Genomic DNA, 19,977 nt, shown 5'->3' with positions numbered 1-19,977 from the left:
GCATTGCAGGATAGGGACAGTGTGTGCTGCGTGGAGAGAACCCGGGAACCCGGCAGGGACCCGGATCGGTTCCAGACTCCGGCACTGCCGGCCGCGGGACTGACCAAACCGGAGCACCGGGTGCTGGGACTCCCGGGACAGCTGGTGGCGGGAGCGAGGTTCAGCGGATTTGGAACAAATAATGCCCAGAATCACTGCTGTTTTTACTGTCACCAAGGCAACCCGGAAACCACGAGTTTGCCAGGGCGGTGGATCAGGCCAGGAATGCAAAACGCGTAAGAGAAAATACTTCCAAAATTCCATTCTTTCCAAAAGTTGGACAAAGGACTAAAAATATCTGCCAGACGAGTGAAATGTCCACGTTGTCTCACGTTAAGGCGAGCTCCCAGATATGCTGACCTTCCGCAGTCGTGGTTAAGTGCCCTCCTACGCGCGAGCGCAACACAGCGGCCAGGAGGGTGCGTTAGGTCCGGGTGGAATTTTGTTTCCAAAAGAGGGTCTTGGGTGCCAGCGGGCACCAAAAGGGGCTGGTGGTGAGTCAGCAGGTGCAGCAGCTGAGTGAACTCAGCCAGGGATTGGCACACCCGCGCCAGATTACCACCAACCACCGATGATCAGAGAACCACCTCAGGGTTGTGCCACGTGGATCTTTAGACCTTTGGTCCCAACCCCACAGTCAGATAGAAGCACAAGAAACCAGGTCTCCTGAGAGCCAGACTAGCCAGGTAAGTCATGATCTCTTAGGTGAAGGGGAGAGGGGCGGGGAGGGAGAGAACTCCTGGGTTGGACAGATTGTTTCCCATTAACAGGATACTACTGGTGAAGGGGGCCTGGTGGGGGCCCATGTCCAGCCTTTTCTCTGCTCAAGCAGCCTGGTATCTTGTCAGTCAGAGGGAAAACAGTTTTTAAAATTCTGCTCCTGATGGGCGCTTCTTCATGTGTGACTGTAGCAGTTCTGAGAGGATTGGGGCCTCTGGAATCCGTCTGAGTGTGAGTCCACTGTTTATTAGCAATGTTCCTTTGGACAGATAATAAACCTCTCAGGGTCTTTGTTTTGTCATTTGTAAAAATTGCCATTTTTATAGCTTAGAACACTCATTGCTTCATAGTGAGCAACAAAGAAACGTTAATCTGAAAGACCTCGGCTGAATCTCTGCTCTGCCTTCTGCAGAGGCTGCGAGGTTGGACCTCCTGTCCTCTCTGATTGCTCATGTCTAAATTAGAGATCCTTATATCCGCCTGTTAAAGTTTTTGTTAAGTTAATGAGATTATGTGTATAAAGACCTTAATACTATATCTGGTACAGAGCAAATTTTCAATAAATTTTAAATTTATTGTTTTGACACGGATGCTTATGAGTTAATCAACTGTTTATCACATTTTAAATGGTTTGTGAATTCACATATGAGTATTGAACATATTAAGAATAAAAGTAAAACTACTATAAATAAAGTATTGAAGACTTGTTGCTATTAGACAAAACTAATTCTATTTATATCCCTAATTTTCCATCTATTAAGCAGATAATTTACTTGAAAAATGAAACTGGAATAGTAAGAGAGACAAGAAAATAAATTGTTCTCATTACTTATCAGATAACTTAAACTTTGAGCCTAATTTCCTTCCTGGCGTCACCTCAAAAGATTTGATCAGAGCAGGAAAAAATGCTTATGGACCCAATGATCCAGAAACTCTACTCCTAGGAATTTATCCTAAGGACAAAGAAGAGATATGTGCACAGTATGAGGCTATCCATTGCAGACAAACAATTGAAGTCAACCTACATTCAACAACAGGAGGGAAGCTAGAAAATGTATGATATACCCATGGGATGGATTATTATGTAACCATTTACAACCATGCTTTCACACAATATTTTATGGAGTGGGAAATGATCATGATGTATGTGAAATTTTAAAAATAACACAAATATAGTAGCAATCTTGGATAAATTGCCAGGAAAACAATACCTCAAAAGATTAAATCATGAAAAAATAGACAACCTGAACAGACTCATAACTAGTAGGGACATTGAATCAGTGATCAAATATCTCCTAACAGAGAAAAGCCCTGGACATGGTCATTTCAGTGACCAGACAGTTAAAGAATAATGAATATCAATCCTTCTCAACCTTTTTCAAAAGTTGAAGAGCAAGGAGCACTTCTTAATTCATTCTATGAAGCCTGCATTACCCTGATACCAAAGTCAGACAAAGATACCACAGGAAAAGAAAACTACAGATCAATATCTTTTAAAAACATTGATGCAAAAATCCTCAACAAAATACTAGCAAAGAGAATTTAGCAGCATGGTGAAAAGATCATACACCACAACAAAGTGGGATTTATTGCTGGAATGCAAAGATGATTCAACATATGAAAATCAACCAACGTAATATGCCACATCAACAGAACGAAGGAAGAGAAACACATGATCATCTCAATTGATGCAGAAAAAGCACTTGACAAAATTCAACAACACCCTTTCATGATAAAAACCCTCAACAAACTAGGAATAGAGGGAACATCTCAATATAATAAAAGCCATATATGAAAAACCTATAGTGAACATTATACTCAATGGTGAGAGACTGAAAGCATTTCCTCTAAGATCAGGAACAAGGCAAGAGTGCCCACTTTTACCACTTGTATTCAACATGGTACTAGAAGTTCTAGCCAGAGCAATTAGACAAGAAAAAGAAATAAAAGTCATCCAAATTGGAAAGGAAGAAGTAAAATTTTCCTTGTTTGCAGATGATATGACCTCATATAGAGAAAACACTAAACATTCCACAAAAAAGTTAGAATGAAAAATTAGGGGGCAGCCCTGTGGCCAAGTGGTCAAGTTCACATGCTCTGCTCAGATGACCCAGGGTTTTGCCAGTTTGGATCCTGGGTGCAGACCTAGCAGCACTTATCAAGCCATGCTGAGACAGTGTCCCACATAGCAGAACTAAAAGGACCTACAACTGGAATATACAACTATGTACTGGGGGCTTTGGGGAGAGAAGAAAAAAAAACAGATTGGCAACAGATGTTAGCTCAGAGTCAATTAAAAAAAAATAGTTCACCTCCTTTAAAAAAAAAATTAATTCAGCCAAGTAGGAGGATACAAAGTCAACACACAAAAATCAATTGCATTTTTATACACTAACAATGAACAATCTGAAAAGAAAATTATAGAATCAATTGCATTTACAATAGCAGCAAAAAGAGTAAAGTACTTAGGAATTAACTTAAACAAGGAGGTAAAAGACTTGTACAATGAAAACTACAAAACATTGATGAAAGAAATTAAAGAAAATGTAAGTAAATGGAAACACATCCCTTGTTCATGTATCGGAAGACTCAATCTTCTTAAAATGTCAGTAGTACCTAAAACAATCTACAGATTCAATGTAGTCTCTATCAAAATCCTAATGACCTTTCTGCAGAAATAGAAAAACCTATCCTAAAATTCATGTGGAATCTCAAGGGACCCCAAACAGCCATAACAATCTTAAAAAAAAGAACAAAACTGGAGGACTCACACCTCTGATTTCAAAACTTACTCCGAAGCTGTAATAAACAAAGCAGTGTGGTATTGCATAAAGACAGATGTATAGACAATGGAATAGAGCAGAGAGCCCAGAATAAACTCTCATATATATGGTGACATGATTTTTGACAGGGTGCCAAGACCATTCAATTGGCAAGGGACAGTCTTTTCAACAAATGGTGCTGAGACAACTAATATCTACATGAAGAAGAATGAAGTTAGCCTTTATCTAACACAATATACAACAACTAACTCAAAATCGATCGAGGACCTAAAATGTAAGACCCAAAAGCTTCACAATATTGGATTTGGCAATGATTCCATGGACATGACACCAATGGCACAGGTAACAAAATAAACAAATTGGACTTCATGAAAATTTAAAAATCAAAATACACTATCCACAGAGAAAAATGGCAACCCATAGAATGGGAGAAAATATTTGCTAGTCATATGTCTGATAATGGGTTACTATCCAGAATGTATAGAGAACTCCTAAAACAACAACACAAAAACAAAAAATTCAATTCAAAAATGGGCAAAGGGCTTGAATACACATTTCTCAAAAGAAGATAATACGAATGGCCAATAAGCACATGAAAAACTGCTCAAAATCAGTAATCATTAGGGAAATGCAAATTAAAACTACAATGAAATACACCTCACATCCATTAAGATGACTACTATAAAAAAAAGTAGAAAACAAGTGCTGGTGAAGATTTGGAGAAGCTGGTGGGAATTTTGCACTGTTAGTGGGAATATAAAATGTAAGCTGCTCTGGAAAGCAATATGGTGGTTCATAAAAAATTAAAAATAGAATCATCATATCATCCAGCAATTCCACTTTTAGTTATAGGCCCCAAAGAATTGAAAGCAAGGTCTGGAAGAGATCATTGTACACCTATATTCATAGCAACATTATTCACCATAGCTAAAATGTGGAAGCAACCCAAGTGTTTATCCACAGACGAATAGATAAGCAAAATGTGCTATATAAATTCAATGCAATATTATTCAGTCTTAAAAATGAAGAAAATTCTGCAATGTGCTACAACATGGATGAACCTGGAGAACATTATGCTAAGAAAAATAAGTCATAAAAAGACAAATAGTGTCAGATTCCACTTACATGAGGTATTTAGAGTAGTCAAAATTATAAAGACAGAAAGTAGAATGGTTGTCATCAGGAACTGGTGGAGGGGAGCACGGGGAGTTATTGTTTAATGGATGGAGTTTCAGTTTTACAAGATGGAAAGAGTAATGGGGATGGATGGTGATGGCTGCGCAGCAACGTGAATGTATTTAGTACCACTGAACTGTATACTTAAAAATGGTGAGGATGGTAATTGTTATGTGCATTTTACCACAACAAAAAAAAAGTGAAAAAAGCAAAAACTGTGGTACAACAATGCTGTGGAATATTACTCAGCAGTAAGGAATGAACTACTGATACATCCAACTGGGATGAATCTACAGGGAATTATGCTGAGTGTAAAAAGCTCATCCAAAAGGTTTATATACCATATGATTTCATTCACACAGCATTCTCAAAATGACAAAATTATAGAAGCAGAGAATAGATTAGTGGTGCCAGGACTTTGGGACAGAACTAGGGGAGAAGTGGATCTAACTATAAAGGGCAGCATGAGACATCACTGTGGTGGTGGAAATGTTCTGTGTCTTGACTGTGTCAATGTCAATATTCTGGTTATGGTATTTTACTGTAGTCTGCAAGTGGGGGAAGTTGGGGGAAACTGAGTGAAGGATATGCTGAATCTCTCTGTGTTATTTCTTACAACTGCATGTGAGTCTATCTTTTTTATCTAAAAATATGTTTAATAATTAAAAAATAAAAATAGTAATATAAATGAGTGAATAACTGCATAGGTGTGTCAGTCATATTTACTGCAGTTCCTCAGCCTCTGAGTACATTGTAGAGCATAATAATTATTTATTGGCACTTACTATATGCAGAACACTGTGCTAGCTACCAAAGAGACAGTAATGAACAATGATAATTAAAAAATAAGTATAAGCCATACTTCAATTTATGCATCTCCTTTAAATTGAGTAAATATTAGTTTTTTTCTGGCTTAATGATCAAAGTGTTTGTTGGGTTAGTTTTCTGATATGAATATTATGCTTGTGGGTTTAAAAAAAAATGAGTTATATGCACATTTATTTGTAAATAACCACGATTACTTTGAAACACATCACTTAATTATCTTTGGATCAGATATGTAAACAGAAACACATTTCACTCGTGCTCATTCACCTTTCCTATGACAGACTCTGGCTGTAACACATACTCACATAATACTTGTAAAGCATTTGTGTGTTAAAAATAGCACTGTACTATTTTAATAAATTTCTTAATAGAAAGTTATATATCTTTTTTAAAGTTTATTTATTATTTGAATCAATTTTGGTAACATATCCCCTCCCCCCATTTTATAAGTCAATGAGAAGATGGAGATTCCATTCTTGAATTTATCAGTCATTTAAAACTCTGCAGAATGATAATGATCCAAAGTATTTTTATTCTTAGCTATTTTATGCAATATTTATTGCCTATTGACAGTAAAGTATTGAAATTCCTATGGGGAATATTCTTAAATTTGAAGTTAACTAAAGTGAAAAAATTATGAATGAATAAGACGCTTTATAAGTGAATGTGTAAAGTACTGATGTGCTAATGCTTTGTATACATGATGGTCCCAATAAAAATTTAGGGATCCTTCTACCTTCTTAATACATATAGACACACATGAGTGTGTGAATGTGTGTATAATACAGTTATTATAAAATTATAGTAATAAATAGAGTATGATAGTGTTGCAGAGATAGACAGATAAGTTGAAAAATAGCCTCAAAGTAGATATAATGTAGGGAACATTTAAAATCAGTGGGTAAAATGTAAATGTTCATAATAATAGTCTGAGAACAATTGTATTTCTGAGTGGAAAAATATTGTATCTCTTTCTCTCAACAAACACAAAGGTAAATTGATGGATTAAAGACCTAAATGTAAAAAACCATAACTTCACAGCAAAAAGATATTTTAAAAACTTTTCAAGATATTTCTAAAATAAGACATAGATCATAATAAAAAAAAAATCTTTTCAGACATTTAACTACATTACGATGTAAAAGATTTATGTATCACAAAAGAATATGAAATAAAAAAACAAGCCACAGACTGGGAGAAGACATGTACAATACATCTAATTGATAGATGTTGGAACTCAGTTTACATCAAGAAGCTCCACTAGGCAATTAGGGAGCACAAAAAACCAGATAGTCATTTATCAGAGGATATGAACAGGCAGTTCATGGAAGAGAAAATATGAATAGCTGACAAACGCATAGAAAGATGAAACTCGTAATAATCAGAAATTACAGATAATGAGGAAATATTTCAGACCTGTAAGACTGGCAAAACTAAAAAATATCTGGCAATATTATTGATTAGAGATAAAGAAATGGAAACACACTGCCAGTTGGAGAGTCGTTGTACAGTACCTAGTAAATCTGAAGATGAAAATACTCTGCTGCTTAGCAATTCCAGTTTGAATATATTACCTAATTATGTACATGTGCATAAGGAAAACATGACATGTATACCCATTGAATCATGATGTCTAATGGAAAAAAGAAAGGCAACAACTGAAATGTCTGTTGGTCGGGCAATGTAATGATAAATTTTGATTGTTTATACAATTAATGCATTAAAGCAGCTACCGCAAATGAACTTTATTTATACGTATTGACTTGAATAAATCTAGAAAACAATGCTGAGTAAAAAGTAAATTAGAATATTACGTACATTTTGATATCTAAATAAATTTAAAAGGATGGGAAATGATGTTATTTTGCATATGCAACTATGAAGAATAATATAAAAATATGGTATGGAAATGTGCCAAATTTACCAGAGAAGTTTCCTCTGGGGAGGGGGAGAAAGGAACAAGGGCTTCAGCTATAGCTGCAATGTCTTGTTTTAGGAAAAAAATAATTAAAACAAATATAAAAAACGTAATCTCTCTCTCACTCTTTCTTGTTCTCAGAATAAGCCTTTAGTATGAAATGCCCGAGTATCATTTACTAGTTTCCTTTCTTTCTTTAGTTGCAGTTGATAGTGGTGGTGATATAGGCAATTCAAGTGTCTAAGGAATCTGTTGGACTGTAACCGTTACTGTGAATGTGGGTCGTTGTAGCTGCGGTGGACGTTTTAGATAGAATCTCAGCATGAGAAGGTCGGAGGGTGGAAATTTCCTGCCATGAGAAACATCAGAGACAGAGGTTTTGCCTTGAAATAGCTGGAACATTTGGGGACAGCAAGTTGGCTACAGTAACATGTAAAATGAAAACATTATTGATGAGACTTGAAAGATTAACTGAGTCAATATCAGGGAGGGTCTGGGACGTCATGAGTAGAGTCTGTGTGTGATTACATAAGCAAAAGAGTGAGAAACCGAGCGATACCACTGTACTGATAGTTACATCCTGACACAGCAGGGTGATGCAGGGTGGCCTGAAGTAGGCCAGTGTTGAAAGACAGAAGGCTGATTGGAGAGCACGATAATTCTTATGGGTGTAGCTGAGATAGTGGCAGCAGTAGTAGATGTGATGGTTAAAGTCATGTGTCAGCTGTGCTGGGCCACAGTGCCCTGACATATGGTCACACGTTATTCTGGATGTTTCTGTGAGGGCACTTTGGACGAGATTAGCATTTACTCAGTGGACTCTGAGTAAAGCAGATTGCTCTCCATACATGGGTGGGCCTCATCCAATCAGTGGGAGGCCTGAAGAGAACAAAGCCTGACCTCTCCCAAGCAAGAAGGAATTCCGCCGGCAGACGGCCTTTGGACTTGAACTGCAGCATTCACTCTTCTTGGATCTCCAGTCTGACAACTTATCCTGAAGGTTTTGCACTTACCAGCCTCCATTATCACAGAAGCCAATTCCCGAAAACAAATGTTTCTCTCTTCTATACACACCCTATTGATTCTGTTTCTCTGGAGAACCCTGACGAATACAGTGGGACAAGAAATGGGAGACTGGATAGAAAATATATTGGGATTACTAAATCTGCATAGGCCGGCAATTGCTTGGATATGAAAGTAAAGAGGAAGAAAATAAGTTGACAGGTTCTAGTCTATGTGACTTGGAGAATGGACCTACTTCAAATTAGAAACTCAATATCAAGGGATAGATATATGGGAGAAGAGAATTAACTCAGTTTGGGACATTTTAGTTTAGGTTTTAGTGGTCCATTCAAACGGAAACAGTCATCAACCAGATGTAATTGCAGACACAAAGCTTAACAGAGATGTCTGAGCAAGTGACAGGATACAGGAGCCAGCTGAATAGAAGTAACATCTGAAACCATGGCAATGAAAAGTAAACCAGGCAGCCTAAAGAGTTTCGAAAAAGAAAGAGAGAGAGAATGAGAGAGATTCTCAATATAGCCTACCGTGTGCGTGTGTGTGTGTGCATGTTGGACGGGGGTTCTGGAACCTTAAGAGCCTAGTCTAGGGGATGGATCAGGAGAGAGTTTACTTGGTGTGGCCTCCAGGAAGAAGAGAATTTCAAGGAGGAGAGGTGATCAGCTGTGAAGACCACCACAGAGGGATGGGGATCAGTGGCCTCTGGAGGTCCTGCAGCACTGCAGTTTCAGTTGAGTGACAGGTACAGATGCCGGCTTTGTCAGTCACGTCTAGTCATTCTGACTCTGAGACACCCTGTGCACAGCAGAGTGGAAGCCTGCCCAGGCTTTTTGCCCCGTCCTCTCGCCTTCTGATCCTGTATCAGATGATGCTCCACTGCTATTCATAGGGCTTTCATGGCCAATTTTTGGAAGTGGGTGGCCAGGTCCTTCTCCCTGGTCTGTCTAGTCTGTAAGATCTGCTGAAACCTGTCCACCACGGGTGACCCTGCTGGTATTTGAAGTCCTAGTGGCATGGCTCTCAGCATCACAGCCACACACAGCTGCCACACTATGACAACCGACAGATGGGCAATGTGGTTCCCTGACCAGAAACAAACCGGGGTCCACTAGGTTAGATGGCAGAATGTTAACCACTAGACCCCCAGGGCTGGCTTATGCTGAGTTAATAAGAGAACAGGTGGTGAAGAAGTGAAGGATACAAGTAGGGTCATTTTCAAAGTGGGAAATCTGGTGGTGGGAAAAAGTAGAAGGACATTAACCAGGAAAGATGGTGAAAGAAAGACTCGACTTTGGTTGGTGAGAGGTGAACATCTGGTAAACGTAAGAAGAACCAGAACTGAATAAACCTGTGAAGAGGGGACGCGGGATTGGCTAAAGTGCTAGAGGAGGTGCCACACCTGAGCCAGGACAGGAACTCAGAGAAGACAGGAACAAAGGGCGAGTTCAGCCATCTTCCAACAACAGGAAGCAAATCATACAACACCCCTCCCCACCTCAGCGCTCCCTCCACAGTCCCTCCTGTCGGGGGTTTGACAGACGCCATAGGAAGAAACTTCAGGTAGGGTATTTAAAAACAAAAAAGTTACTGAGTTCTGGTTTCTCTTTAAGACAAGAAATACCTGATAATACTCTGGAAAATATATTTAACTAAGTTAAGGTTAAACTACATTTTGCAGCAAAAGAGTGAATCAGGTCATTTTCTAAACGCAGTAAGTTAGTGAATTAAGAAAAAAAAAAGAAACCCTGAAAACTTAGATGAAATCCAACTATTGAAACTTCATTAGTTTATGTTGGAAGAAACCCACAGGCGAAATCATAGATGGTATCTGATCTTATCATCTTAATTTGGTCACAATAACTCTGGCCAAAGATCTTAGGAAATTCTTTTATAGGTGAAACTTATCAAATTTCCAGGCAGTATTCTTGTCTTTTTTTCATTTTTTTCTTCCTCTGTTATTTAAGAAGAATGAACCTTGAATATAAAGTGTCCATGCATCATTTACTAAATTTTTTCCTCTTTTAACTGAAGTTGATTTTGATGGTGATAAGAGCAGCTCAAATATTTAGAGAAATTTGCTGGATTGTAACTGTTAGTGTGAAGCTGCCCACAGCCAGGAAGGTGAGCATCCTCCACTGTGGGACATAAACGCCTGGTCAGACGCTCTTCAGGAGAAGTAACCAGCAGACACTAGAAACTGAGTCATGAATGACACTGTACAGACCAGCTCTCTCTGCTGCCCTCCCATGGCCAGACTGTGGCTTTAAAATTGAGCATCTTGCGGCCGGCCTGGTGGTGCAGCAGTTAAGTGTGCACTGCACGTTGTGCTTTGGTGGCCCGGGGTTCGCCAGTTTGGATCCTGGGTGTAGACATGGCACCACCTGGCAAAAAGTCATGCTGTGGTAGGCATCCCACATATAAAAAAGTAGAGGAAGATGGGCATGGATGTTAGCTCAGGGCCAATCTTCCTCAGCAAAAAGAGGAGGATTGGCAGTAGTTAGCTCAGGGCTAATCTTGCTCAAAAAAAAAAAAAAAAAAATTGAGCATCTTCAGCCAACTGTGTAAGTTGCATTAAAGTTCATTCTAACAGATAGAATGTCAGATAAAAATTACAGAAGATGCCTTCCCATAGTCAAAAGACCGTCAATGCCAGAAACTGATCAAATATTTCACGAAGATTATAATGATGATTATAAAGATGACACCTATTTGGCAGAGATGGTTTAATATCTGCCCAGTAGGAGAGACTAGAAGTTATTTGCATATCTCTTTATTACTTTTAAACTTTATTTTTTCTCATTCTAAATGTAAAACAGAAAAGTAAAAAAAAAACAAAACAAAACTGCCCATGGTTCCTGCTCTGCAAAAATTTACAGGACAGGAGGACACAGAGCCTACTGGTCCCAAACGACTGCCTGGTTTAGCCTGAGCCCTTTCAAGGAGGCGCTGCTTCCAGGCTGTGTGGATGGTAAGGTGCTGCCCTGCGGCTCCCCCTCCTGGGAGGCCTCCGCTTCCTGCGCACCTGCGCTCACTCTATCCGTCCATCCTTCCTCCGCTCTGAAACTGCCCAGCAGCCTACTGATGGGAAACTCCATAGGGGCTCACAGTCCCCCTGTCACTGTCAGGTGTATTGTTATTAAAACTTTACGCAATGTTTTTTCCAAACACATTTTGTAGGTTCCTCAGGACCAGAACCTTTACTTTTCGATACTTGAATCTCTAACAACTAGCAGAGTATTTGTGTTCAGTAGGCAAGCAAAGAAGTCTGTCAGTTGATTTTCATTCGTATTTTCTTGGTCAATTATTGACATCTCTATTTTTCAGTTACTTGTTTAAGTAAACACATAAAAATGCATCATTCAGATTTTGATTATAACAACATGTTTTTGTGTTTTATTTTCACTCCATAATCATAAGTTTAATTACAATAAGCTTTTTGTTTATAAAACTTGACATCTGTTTCCACATACAGATAATAGCAAATCCCTGAATCTAATATGAAACCTAAATTATAAAGTTTAACTTTCAAAATTATTAAATTCCAATCTTTGATGAGAAGGTTCTTTGCCTTCTTTTATTAAAGCTGAGGAATTTGGAAGATGGCATTATTACTAATTGCTTTGTTTTGCTCTAATTATGATAATACAAAGCTATGAAATTATAGTTATGCTAATGAAGAATGGATTCAGGATTTATTACCGTAAATTGCATAAACATTAAAATAATTTTTTCAAACTGATTTTGTGAAACAAAATATAAATTATTTTCTCTATCAAAAATCCACTTTGGGGACAGGCCCGGTGGCGCAGTGGTTAAGTTCTCACACTACACTTCAGCGGCCCAGGGTTTGCCAGTTTGGATCTCGGGTGCGGACATGGCACCACTTGTCAAGCCATGTTGTGGCAGGCGTCCCACATATAAATGAGAGGACAATGGGCATGGATGTTAGCTTAGGGCTAGTCTTCCTCAGAAAAGAAAATTCACTTTCATTTTCAATAGAATCATTGCACAAAAGTGCTTCTTACTCTTCCTACTAATCCGTGTTGGGGCAGGCCGACTGTAAGGCGCAGAAGATCTGACTACTGTGGGGCCACAGGTCTTCGCCTGTCACGGTCCCAGTGTCTGCCTGTTATTCTGACATAATTATTAATACTGCCCCTTTACTTTAAACAATATCTTAATTTGGATGATAACCTACATGGTCACTCTAGCTATACGGCCAGTTCTAACCAATTGCGTGTCTTTATGGAGGTTAACTAACTTTCTGAGCTGACTTTCCCACTTTTAAAATGAGGAGGTTCAGCTAAGCCATGGCTTAGGTCTGCTCAGCCCCATCCTGGCCACTGAAGGAAGCACGGGTGGGTTTCAAGGGTGATGTTTCTACAGCTTTCTAGTTTTCAAGAAAACAAACTTCTTCACTAAACAAATTCACAGGAAGGCTTCCTTAAAACAGTTGCTTAAAACAAAAATCCAAACTCGGCTCTGTGATCAGACTCTGGGATGCTGCTATTTGCTGAGCTGCGTGTGACTCATTCCTCTTGTAATGGCTTGTCAAGCGTGTCAGAGCCAACAGTCAACTCGGTCCTACACAGGCCTTCAGCTTAAACAAACTATACCTCTTCTGTGCACAGAATCTGAGAAGGAGGTAGACAGATGTGGAAAAGCAGGAAGAAACGACACGGCCCAACAGCAGACGGTGAAGGAGCAAGTACAGACCCACCACAGCTGGAGGAGGGGCAGGCGAGGCCGCAGGGCTGGGCATGAGGAGGACCGAGGCCGTGCTGAGAATAACTGAGAGCACCTGCGAGAGACGGCACAGCCTTTGTCACGTTGTGAGGTCCGCACGCGGGATGACGTGAAGCAGACCTGGCGACACACATGGTTCCCCTTCCTCTGTCCGCTTGGCAGCAGCCTCTTTCAGGGCGGCCAGGACCACTGTCCTGTCTTGGATGCTGTTCCTTCCAGACAGCAAGTCTCTGTGTGTGCCCTGCGCCGTGGGGCCCTGCCCCAGCAAGCCGCTCTGCACTCTCACTCTGGTCTCAGGGTTTTTGTCAGGAATTACAGAGAGTTCTTCAATTTTGCTAAGGTGTTTTCTCAAGATGCAATCACTCTGTACAAATTCTTTTTCTATTGGTTTCCATCCAGTTTGCTCTGAAACTTGCTGGATGCCTGCTCTGATTGCAGAGGTTAGTGCTCCTTATCTAGTAAATCTGACTAGGTAGAAGGGGGTGCTGGGCCAGTGGGGGACACAGAGAGGCCTCCCATGGGCGGCAAGCGTGGAGAGAGGGCCTTGAAGGACAGGCAGGATGAGGTTTGAAATGCGAGGAAATAGGGCTTATCAAACAATACTAGTTAGCAGAGTGACAAAATAACTGGATTCTGAATAAATTAGAGTAGTCTAATTTTCTTGGGCCCTAAATCAAAGTTCTATTTAGGAAGGGACTTTGAGTAACCCCCTGACTCCAGGAGAAGGGTGCTGCTTCACAAACCCTCTTCCATAATGATGAGCCCCTGCTCCTGTGTCTCTTCCTGTGGGCTCCTCTCTGTTAGTCGTTCTGTGAACCACGCAGCCCCCTTCTTCTGCACACTCACTGGTCCTCTGTTCTCTGTCTTGTGATCACTCTGAGGCATCTTTGCATTTCGTCAGAAAACAGGAAACAAAGGGAAGGGAGACTTCCTGGTCGAAGGAGGCAGGTCAGTCACAGTTCCGGAAGCAGAAAACGCCAGGTGGTGAGGAAGTGAGGACTTGGGGGGTGTCTGGGCCAAGAGGGAAGGGCAGGGCGGTGCTCACCTAACCCCAGCCAGGCAGCGAGACCCCACACACCTTCCAGGGCCCCAGCAGCTCCAGGGTTGCAATGTTGCCCCCCCCACTACCCACTGAGCACTGGAGGAAGCACAGAGAGACGCCTCAGGAATATTGTGGAGAGCCAGCCAAAATGATAGAGTGACACAACTGTTCCTTCTTTCAGGAACCCAGTGTGTTTAATCTTGAGTTTAATAATTCAAGTAGTGACATTTTAACCTGAGTGAAAGAAAACATTGGTGTCCAATTACGGTCACATGTTTATAATTCTTGCTATAAAGCTTTATAGGCATTGTGTGGATGTTAATCTTCAATAAATATGATTTTACGTAATCAGTTGGCAGTTCACACATTACCTGAACTTGTTCTGAGAGGGCGGATGAGGTTTGTGGGGCCCAAAGACCTGTATCAAACCTATTTATTTTGTCTTTTGTGCCAAGAAATGAAGGGCCAACAGGGGGGCAGGCAGTGGCTCAAGTATTTGTCCTGGGTGACCAGATGACGGGCCACCCTCTCTGATACAGTGGAAGTTCAACAGTGTCCCACTGAGGGCGTTACATCCTCCTCTGAATTGAAAGGACTGAGAGGTTCCCAACACCGACGACTAAGAACTGGATACTAATTAAACAGGAAGGTCAATAATAAATTACCACGCAAAGAGATACTTTAAGAGATAATTGCAAAGTTTAATAGTTTATTTTATACTTTTAGAAGGATGCTTATTGATTTTGAGATCGTTTTTTCTTCAAGATCTAGACATTGATAGAGCATGGAGAAATAGCTGTGTGGACGTGTTTGTGCTAATACAGCTGTTCTGATTATGAACCAACTCAGGGCTGGGAACGGGCGTTGGTTGTAAAGCCAGGAGGTCTGGCTCAAGACTGGCTGTCACCTGCTAGTTCTATAGCCTGAAGAAAGTTAACACTGCTGGTCAGCTCTGTATGGGATGGTTGCTCCTTCGTCCTGGTTGGAAAGGGAATGTGAGGGCAGCATGTGAAGAGTCTGATACGATCAGTGATCTTCTTCCTCTAATGAATTCCTTCCCATTTACCCACAAATATCCTCTTTCCCTCAATTCTGAACCATGGGGGTCTCTAAACTAGAAAGTGTGTTTGAAGGCAGCTGACAGGGTGTGGGCACCATTTCCCGGCAACTTTAGAGGCTCAGGGCAGAGCTCTGCCTCCGGAGGAGCTTAGGGGAGGTCTGCAGGAACCTCGCCAAAGCAGTCAATTTGATATTCCAGTCGAGCAGACTGGTACTGACTTTTATCCTTAAAACTCCATCTCCTGTGCTCCAGCGGTGCCCTTTGGCTCCTGTGATGGGGAGCCTGCATCCATGTATTGTGAAAGAGCCACATCAATCAATTACTAGCACCATATGCTAGTTTGTCATAAGACAAGGTAAAAGAACGCACGTGGAGAATCCTCTATCAACTGACAAACGGCGAGCAGTAGGACATACTGGAGCATGTGAGGAAGCCATGTGGTGTAAAACTAATTCAGCCTGACCTTGTTGGGTTTTTTTTCCAAAAGGGCCTAACGAAGCAGTTGAGCATGCTTTGTATATCCGCTTTAAACATTTGCTGTGTCCCAAAGACAAGAACAAATGGCCTTAAGATAAAGATGCAACTTCCTCCACATTGGCATTTCCTTAAGGATAAGCATCTCTCCCTAGGCTAGGAACTGACTACTGTGCTCACCTGTGACCACTCAGCTCCAGACAACAGACCTGCCACTCTGCTGTGTGCACCGAGACAGCAGACCTACTACCTGCTGTGTCCATCCATCGCTGTGCCAACAGAGCAGTCTCACGGCTACTGTAAAAGGGACATTTCAATTCTATGTGAAACAACCTCTTTCAAGGCATATAACCACACTGTACACCCCACTTCTTTGGTGCCCTTCCTTCCTTTGGGAAAGAAGGCCCAGGGCTAAGCTAGTCCTCAGACCTGGTTCATAATGAACTCACCCCAATTTTCATTTATAGATTGGTTATAGATTATTTTCATTGACACAACCCCTTTAATTTCTAGGAACGCTGGAAGTCCACATCGTGGTGAGTCATCTGCACTCAGGGCACGATCCCTCAGTTCTCTCTGATCCTGTGCCCTTTGCCCTGTGGCTCTGTAATTCCTCTCTTCAAGGTCAGAGGCCCCTTCCTGCCCTTTCAAGGTCAGCTGGACATGTGACTCACAGCAGCCCTGAAAGGAGCAGGTCCCAGGAGCGCCTGCATGTCCTGCAGTCCCTTCTCAAGAGGGACCTGGGGCAGCGTGGAGAGCTTTAGTTTTGTTTTTTCTTTGGTGGGGGGGGCGGTTGAGGAAGATTAGCCCTGAGCGAACATCTGCTGCCAATCCTCCTCTTTTTGCTGAGGAGGACTGGCCCTGAGGTAACATCCATGCCCATTCTTCCTCTACATTATATGTGGGACACCTGCCACAGCATGGCATGCTATGCAGTGCCATGTCTGCACCCAGGATCTGAACCGGGGAACAGCTCTGCCACCCGGCCAGCCCCTGTTATTTTTTTTAATATTCCTATTATAATTCTAATGTTACTAAAAAGAGAGTAGACTATAAATGTGTGCATATATATGTATAGAGAGATTACATTTATCATCTATGACATATATGGAGATTATATATAAATACAAAACGCCCAGCACATGTATAAACACACAAGAGGCTGTTCTGGCCTCCAGCGGCAAGCCCCCGGGAGTACCACATCCTAAATCCGCTGTCTGAGCCCCAAGGTCAGCCCAGCACCACAGCTGTGGGCCCATCGAGCACCCCAGGTTTCTCTGTTGCGTTTTTCAGTTCACCTGACGAGGCGGCTCCCACGGAGCGAAGGAACGTCATCCAGCAGCTCTGCTCTTTTCTGTCACGACTCGGCCTCTCTCCACTGGCCCTGCCAGGAGCGCCAGGACCTAACCCTAACCCTAACCCTAACCCTCGCGGACCCGTCCACGTCTCCGGCTGAGGGCAGCTCCCCTGCACCCGGGTGTCAGGTCCGCCTGAGGAGCCCGCGCCAGCGCGCAGCCTGCAGACACAGGGACCGGCCACTCCGTCAGGGCGCCGTTTCCGCCTCTGTGGAGCTCAAAGCCTGACTCGTGATGGACCTCAGCAGACCTTACTGCCCTTCTCCTCCCAAGCAACCTCCGAATCTTTCAAAATCAAGAACAGCGGAGCGAATCGGCTTCTGGCCCTGTCCCCGACCGTGCGGCGCGGGGCTGGCCCGTCGCTGGCAGCCGCTCCTGGTCCTCAGTGCCCCACCCGTGAACAGAGAACTCTCCGCTGGATGATCCTTAAAGTGATTTTGATTTTAAAAAGCTTCAGTTTAAATAAACACTCTCCTGTTTCAGAAGGAGAGAGGAGGGTGCCTGGTGGGCGGTGAGCTTGCTTCCTCCAGGGAGCGAAGGGGCCGCGGGGGCGGGTGGTCCACGCGGGCCGCGCTGCGCTCTCACCTCGGACACGCGGCCTCGCTCGGCGCTCTGACTCCTGCGGAGCGGGACCCACAGGCGCAGGGAGCGTGGGCTACGCCGCGGCTTCGGCGCCAGACTGTTTTGAGTCCTGGCTCCACCACTTACTAACCCTTCCTCTCCAGCACTCATGTGCAAATAAGAAGCAGGGAATCAGAATAAGAAGCAGGAATAAGAAAGGACGCGCCTCCTAGGGATGTGGTCAGAGTTGCTGAAGGACCCTGCAGAGCCTGAGGGGTGTGCCTGCGGGCGCCCATTGCTCTGTAACCCCGCACGTGGCTACTGTCTGACCCAGAAGAGAAGGCGGAAGCTCACAGGGCTCAGAGGCTGTACAGCCTCACGCAGCGGGAAGGCATCAGGGGCAGAACCTGTGAGCTTCCGCCCGGTAGGGTTTAGCGGTACATCTAGAATAAACGCATTTTCGGGGAGGGTTTATGCAAACTTCAGGCGTGCGTTTGAAGTTACTCCGCCACCAGGGAGGAGAATTGGATGTGTATGCTTTTAACAAAATTGCTCACCGTCAAACAGGAGCAGCATGGGCCTCTCGCTAAGGCGGCGGCGCAGGTTTTACTCACTCCCGTGGTGAGGCGAGAGTCCGGAATAGAATGACTCCTGTCCAACTAGACAAAAGTGACTAAGGATTTTAAAGAGAGAGCAAAGAGGAAACAAAAGTGGTTTGTGGGGACGTGGAACATTACAGAAGGGGTGAGTGGAAATTACTGAAAACTGCTAGCAATGTGTGCTGGGCAAAAGCACATTTGTGGTGTGGCAGCATTGCGTTTACTTGAACAAAGACGCGGCATGGGAACTGGGGTCAGCTTTAGGGACCTGGCCTCAGCACAGGCCAGGCTGAAGTGAGTTCATGGCCCTTAGCACAGTGTTGGGGCAAGTTCTCTGTCCATGTGCAAGTTCACAGTTCATATTATAAACATCAGAAAATATGAATGCATGGTCGTGTCATTTCCTATCGTTGCTGTAACAAATTACCACCAACTTCTAGCTTAAAACCACACAAATGTACTAATTTATACTTCTGGAGGTCAGAAGTCTGAAATGGGTCTGGAGGACTGCACTGCTTCTGGAGGCTCCAGGCAGGTGCTTCCAGTGGGTTTTTCTGGCGTCCACGTTCTTTGGCTTGCAGCCCCTTCCTCCATCATCACAGCCAGTCGAATGGCATCTTCTGTCTTCTCCAACCCCTGCTCTGTCCTCACATATTCTCTCTGACTTTGATGTCTCACCGCCCCCACCTCTCCATACAGACCCATGTGATTAGATTGGGCCTACCTAATAATCCAGGATATTCTCCCCATCCCAAGAGCCTTAATTTAATCACAGCTGCAAAGGCCCTTTTGCCGTGTGAGGTGACATGTCCACAGTCTTGGGGATTAGGAGGAGGACGTTTCTGGGAGGCTTCTCTTCTGCCTACCACAATGGTTAGGAAAGAAAATGAGTGGTGACAAGTAGTTCTCAAGTGCAACTCTGTATAGACGATGCCTTCATCTCAGGGTCAGGATCTCTATCTTAACCTCGAGCATCTGGGATTGAGTCAAGGTGCTGTTCCTGGCAGACTTTCTGGCTCCTACGTACGATAGAGACAATTTTAAGAGTGTATCTGAAACTACTGCACAGGTTGCCTCTCCTGACAGTGGGCACGCTGTGGAAGGACGCATAGGACTCAGAAGGGCTGTGGTCTAAAGTTGTCCCATGATGGACCATTTGAGGATAATTATCCTCTAGTCTATTTCAGATTCTTTATGTTTTTATATTCGTAAGGTTCCATGTGATTAGACCAGTGATACAGTAGCCATCTGTTGTCCCAAAAATGCTCAAATAACCTCAAAACCCTGTGCCCTACAATGATCATCGTCTCTGTACCCTCTTCTCCGGCCCAGGTGTTGAAGAACAGCTCAGAAGTCTGTGCTCGGCTTCAGACTGGAGGCTGCTCTGCCCTCTGCTGGGCTTGCTCCCTGGCGTAGGGGTCAGCTGTCTGGGCTTGTCTTTCACGGCTGGGCTGGGGTAACCGCTGTCCTCGTGTGGGTCTCACGTGGACGTGCCTCTCCCATCCCTGGATCAGGTCCACCTGGGCGTGTTCTCGTGACTGCAGAGCAGCCAGTGAGGCAGCAGGACCTGACAGGGTGGCGCGGACCTGCTTGCTGCAGTCGGCTGATAATCTCTTGGCCAAAGGGAGTCCCACGACCAGCTGGGCTTGAAGG

Source organism: Equus caballus, chromosome 15 (assembly GCF_041296265.1).
Source record: "Equus caballus isolate H_3958 breed thoroughbred chromosome 15, TB-T2T, whole genome shotgun sequence".
NCBI classification, from domain to species: Eukaryota; Metazoa; Chordata; class Mammalia; order Perissodactyla; family Equidae; genus Equus; species Equus caballus.
The sequence above is the reverse complement of the archived record's forward strand: the minus strand, read 5'-3'. Positions refer to the sequence as shown.